General features: G+C 59.7%; 1 protein-coding gene across 1 annotated transcript in view; it reads left to right on the top strand.

The window, feature by feature from the left end:
• DUSP23 (dual specificity phosphatase 23) overlaps positions 1–5410 on the top strand; it is a 54986-nt gene that overhangs the window by 15326 nt on the left and 34250 nt on the right. The window lies entirely within an intron of this gene.

The raw sequence follows: 5410 nt of genomic DNA on the forward strand, positions 1-5410 counted from the left end.
ATTTGTAAATTGAAAAATTACCTGAGCGGGTTAAGCTGCCTCTGGAATGTCACTCCAACAGTCAGGACCTTATTCCAAAGCCCAGCTCTCCTCTGGATCCTGCTCCAGTTTACTGCTGTCCTCCAGACTGGAAGACCTGTTAAGAGAGCAGGATTTTATGCTGAGACACTTAGGTACCACGGCTAAGTAAGCCCTTAATGCTCTTAGAAATTCAATAGTTAAAGCAGATAAAGGTTATCTGATACTCCAGTGACCTCCGAATCTTCTCTGGTCACCGTGTCTCCAAAGAGCATCATCCATCACTTGTTCCTCAACAGCCAACGTGGCAATTCACCTTATTAAATCACACGTTTAGCTCCTGCTTAGCACATCACCAGCCCCACTCTCCAACCGTTCTGGCAGCTGCACAGCTCATCAGAGACATTTCTGCTTTTTTCTGCTAGGCTTTCGGTAAAAAACTTGAATGGAGCCAGAGCACAACACGGACATTCCAAGAGTCTGCGCTTTGAAGAACGTGTGAGGTCTAGAAGCAAAGGACAACGTGAGAGTTGCATAAAGGAGATGCTGAGGTCTTGCTGCAACACAATAGACCCTGCAAGTGGTAGAAACAGGTTGGACCCACCACATAACTCTGCTGCAGGTTGGGGTTCTGTATCCACAACTCCATTCCTGACTTTCCCACGGCTCTGGGCTCACTGCAGGCAGCCACAAGCAAATCCTGCCTTGATGAATGCCCGTTCAAACAGGAAAGCACCTAAATATCCAAAATCCAGGCTCTGGAAGGAATCCCCAAGCACGGCCATCAGGTTCTGGTTCCTGACACACAGCGAAGCTGCGATCTGACTCACAGCAACGTGACTCAGGAGCAACTACCGAAGCCTTAACAGAAGCAAATCAAGGACAAGATATTTCTGTAAAGAATATTTCTGTAAAATCATGTTGGTTGCAGGTTAACGAGTTGGATAAAGCCCACGCTGGTCTGGAACAAGCATTACAAATACCCAGGCAGTATGCAAAGATAGGTGGATCGCCCAGACCTTGATCTTGACATAAAAGGAGTTACAGAAGTCAAAGAAACACTAAAATATCTGGCTGCAAGCTCTGCAGGACGGCTTGAGCAAGCTGCAAAGAGCAGCAGCCCAGATGCAATCACACAAGATTCTATCTCCCCACCCAGATGGCTGCAGAGAGATGGCAGGTTCCCCTCTTTGATGAGCGAGATCAGAACGGCAGGAGACTCCGGCAAAGGTGCGATAACGGCAGATGATCGTTAGGGGCTTGAACCACCCACATGCCAACATGCAGCAGGAGAGACGAAGTTCAGAGCCAAAGAACCTCCGTGCTCAACACGTCACTCTGTGCAACCACTCACTTGGAGCAAGGAGAGGAGCAGGAAGAAGCAGGGAAGACTTTCTCGGATGGCACCAGGCTGAGGGGGCAGTTGCCACTCCGGAAGGATGGATGTGATCCAGAGGGACCTGGACAGGCTGGAGAAGTGGGGCTGGGAGAACCTCATGAGGTTCAACAAAGCCAAGTGCAAGGTCCTGCACCTGGGCTGGGGCAATCCCTGGTTTAAATATAGATTTAGACTGGACCTAAGGAAGAATTTCTTCGCTCTGAGAGTGGGGAGGCCCTGGAAGAGGTTGCCCAGGGAAGCTGTGGCTGCTCCATCCCTGGAGGTGTCCAAGGCCAGGTTGGATGGGGTTTGGAGCCCCTGATGCAGTGGGAGGTGTCCCTGCCCGTGGCAGAGGTGGGACTGGATGGGCTTTGAGGTCCCTTCCCACCCAAACCGTTCTATGACTCTGCGATCAGCCCCCTCGGTTGTTTGTTGCTGTTCATTAACGTTTGGTCCCCATCAGTGGCAGATGCACTGGAGCTGAATCAGAGGGATTTGTTGTGGCACACGTCGCCTCGGCACCTGCTGCACGCGGAATGCCTCCTTCTCCTCTTCCTCCAGCCGCCGTGTCCTCGTCGGCCACCACCGCTCGGGAGCTGCTCACGCGACAGCGAGCGTGGGCTCTGCACCCGCAGACGTGGGTCGGTGTTTGCTGTGAGTCAGGGTCTCTGCCACACACCTGGCTTGCAGGAGAGAAAAAAAGGTTAAAAGCACTGCCTGGAGCAACTGAGCCTCCCGGGGAGAGGGGACAGGCTGGGGGGAGCGGGTTTTAGAGGTGGAGGAGCTCCATGCACTGTGATTATCTCCTGTGAGGGTCACTGGTGCTGTCACAGGTAGGTGACACAACCTCCCAGCCTCCCTCCAGCAAGAGAATCGAGGCACAGCCCTGAGGGACACAACCCTCCTGCTCATCCTCCTCCTGCAGAGAGGATAGGAGATCACAAAAAGCCTTTGGAGACCCAGAGTCAGCCGAGACCCTCCCCTCTGGAGGAAACTGCCCCCCCAGCTGCCGCGCGCGGTGCCAAGAGCCACCCACCCAGCGCAGTCGCCTTCCAGCATCCGTCCCACGAGACACCCTCCAGCCTCCCTGCCCTGTCCCACCTCCCACCAGAGCCTCCCTGGAGCATGAGGCCACACTCATGCCTCACTCTGCTCCTGGGGGAAGACCTCGTATGAGCTGCTTTCGCATCCCCCAGCTTGCCAGAGCTGTTTTCCGCAGGCAGCCCCTTCTCCAGCCGAAGAGCCCGGGAGAACCTGCCGCGGCTTCGCTTCACGCTGTCCCAGCTCTGCCCCAGCGGCCACAGCTCCCCCGAGGCTGGGGGGACGAGCCTGTACCCCGAGCAGCATCACCTTCAGGGCCACATCCAGACCCAGGGCGACAGTCGAGGCAGAGCAAGGATCTAATGTGACCACCAGAAGGCTGTTCCTCCCACAGCCCCTTCCCACGGAGATTATGACTAAGGGAGACATCCCTCTCGCACCGCGTTTGTGCAGGAGAGCATCGGGGTGTGGAAAAGCTGCGCGTAAAAGCACCCGAGGAGGACTTTCCGCTGACAGCGACACGAATGCTCACATTTGTTCCAGACCTATGGAAGCAAAAGGGGTTAATTTCCCCCCTAGGGCTGCAAGGGGGGGTCTGAGCTAGAAATGTTTGGGCTGGAAAGCGCAAGCACTTGGGTTTCATCATTTAACGGGTGACAACATGGATGGATAACAGTGGATAAAGGAGTTTCCCAGGAGATGCCGTGGGACAGCAACAGCTGGACTCCCAGGGACTGGCAGCCAAGGGCTGAGCAAACACAGACTTCACCTCAAACGTGATCCGGCTGCAAGGACGGGTGGGGAGGCCACGGGCTGCTGCAGAGGCACTGCTGGGGTCCAGGGATGGCCGAGCCGTCCCACCGAGCACGGGTCACCCCAGCATCTCAGCCGGGCACGGGTCACCCCAGCACCTCAGCCGAGCACGGGTCTCCCCAGCACCTCAGCCGAGCACGGGTCTCCCCAGCATCTCAGCCGAGCACGGGTCACCCCAGCATCTCATCCAGGCGCTGCGGAGCCCGTCCTGCTCCCACCCAGCTGTGAGAGGAAAGCCAGAGCTGGCCCTTCGGCCCCAGCAGCTGCTCTGCAAACCACCACGTGCCGAGCACACGGCACCAAGGAGCTCGACGCCAGCTACCCCAGAGCAGGGTGAGAGCTGGGAGCAGGCAACCCTGTGGCCCCCTGCCTGCAAACTGCTCTGCCCCCCGATCCCAGACCCCCGGAGTCCCTGTGCAGAGACACCGGCTCAGCCTGGGACAGGACAGGAACCCCCGGTCCCCGCTCGGGACAGAATGGGAGCCCCTGGTCCCCGCTGAGCCCGGGACGGGATGGGAGCCCCAGCATCAGCTCAGGATGAGATGGGGATGGGAGCCCTGACACCGGCTCGGGATGGGACTGGAGCCCCAGCACCGGCTCGGGAAGGGAAGGGATGGGATGGGATGGGATGGGAGATAGGGGGTGGGATGGGATGGGAGCTAGGGGACGGGATGGGATGGGGTGGGGTGGGATGGGATGGGGTGGGATGGGATGGGGTGGGATGGGGTGGGAGATAGGGGATGGGATGGGGTGGGATGGGATGGGATGGGGTGGGGTGGGGGTGGGGTGGGGATGGGGTGGGAGATAGGGGGTGGGGTGGGGTGGGATGGAATTGGTGGGATGGAATTGGTGGGATGGGGTGGGATGGGATGGGAGATAGGGGGTGGGATGGGGTGGGGTGGGGGTGGGATGGGAGATAGGGGATGGGGTGGGATGGGGTGGAATTGATCGGATGGGATGGGATGGGGATGGGGTGGGGTGGGATGGGGTGGGGATGGGGTGGGAGATAGGGGATGGGATGGGGTGGGGTGGAATTGATGGGATGGGGTGGGGATGGGGTGGGGATGGGGTGGGAGATAGGGGATGGGAGATAGGGGATGGGAGATAGGGGATGGGATGGGATGGGTTAGGGATGGGGTGGGATTGATCGGATGGGATGGGATGGGATGGGGTGGGGTGGGATGGGGTGGGATGGGGTGGGATGGGGTGGGGATGGGGTGGGGATGGGGTGGGGATGGGGTGGGGATGGGGTGGGGTGGGAGATAGGGGATGGGATGGGGTGGGGTGGAATTGATGGGATGGGGTGGGGTGGGATGGGGAGGGATGGGATGGGGATGGGGATGGGGATGGGGATGGGGTGGGGATGGGGATGGGGATGGGATGATGGGATGGGATGGGATGGGATGGGATGGGATGGGGATGGGATGGGGATGGGATGGGGATGGGATGGAAGATAGGGGATGGGATGGGATGATGGGATGATGGGATGGGATGGGGTGGGGATGGGATGGAAGATAGGGGATGGGATGGGGATGGGGTGGGATGGAAGATAGGGGATGGGGTGGGATGGAAGATAGGGGATGGGGTGGGATGGGGTGGAATTGATGGGATGGGATGGAATGGGGATGGGATGGGGTGGGGATGGGATGGAAGATAGGGGATGGGATGGGGATGGGGTGGGATGGAAGGTAGGGGATGGGGTGGGGATGGGATGGGATGGGGTGGGATGGGGTGGAATTGATGGGGTGGGGTGGGATGGGGATGGGATGGGGTGGGGATGGGATGGAAGATAGGGGATGGGGTGGGGATGGGATGGGATGGGGTGGGATGGGGTGGAATTGATGGGATGGGGTGGGGATGGGGTGGGATGGGGATGGGGTGGAATTGATGGGGTGGGGTGGGAGGGGGTGTCACGTGCCGCTGTCCCCGCTCTCCGCCCCGCGCCCACCTGCCCCCTTGGGGAGCCTTGATGCGGAGCGAACCACCGCATCCCGTGGTCGCGGGGGGAGCCGCCGGCCGGGCCGGGCGTGTTTACAGTGGGGCCGAGGGGGGCGGCACCGGCGCGGCCACCCCCGTCCCCCCCCGCCGGCGCGGCGCGATGGTCTCTTCCTCGCGCTCTATTTAATCCCCGCGGCGGCCGCCCCGCCGGCTCCAGCCCGG

Source organism: Phaenicophaeus curvirostris, chromosome 29 (genome assembly GCF_032191515.1).
Source record: "Phaenicophaeus curvirostris isolate KB17595 chromosome 29, BPBGC_Pcur_1.0, whole genome shotgun sequence".
NCBI lineage: Eukaryota > Metazoa > Chordata > Aves > Cuculiformes > Cuculidae > Phaenicophaeus > Phaenicophaeus curvirostris.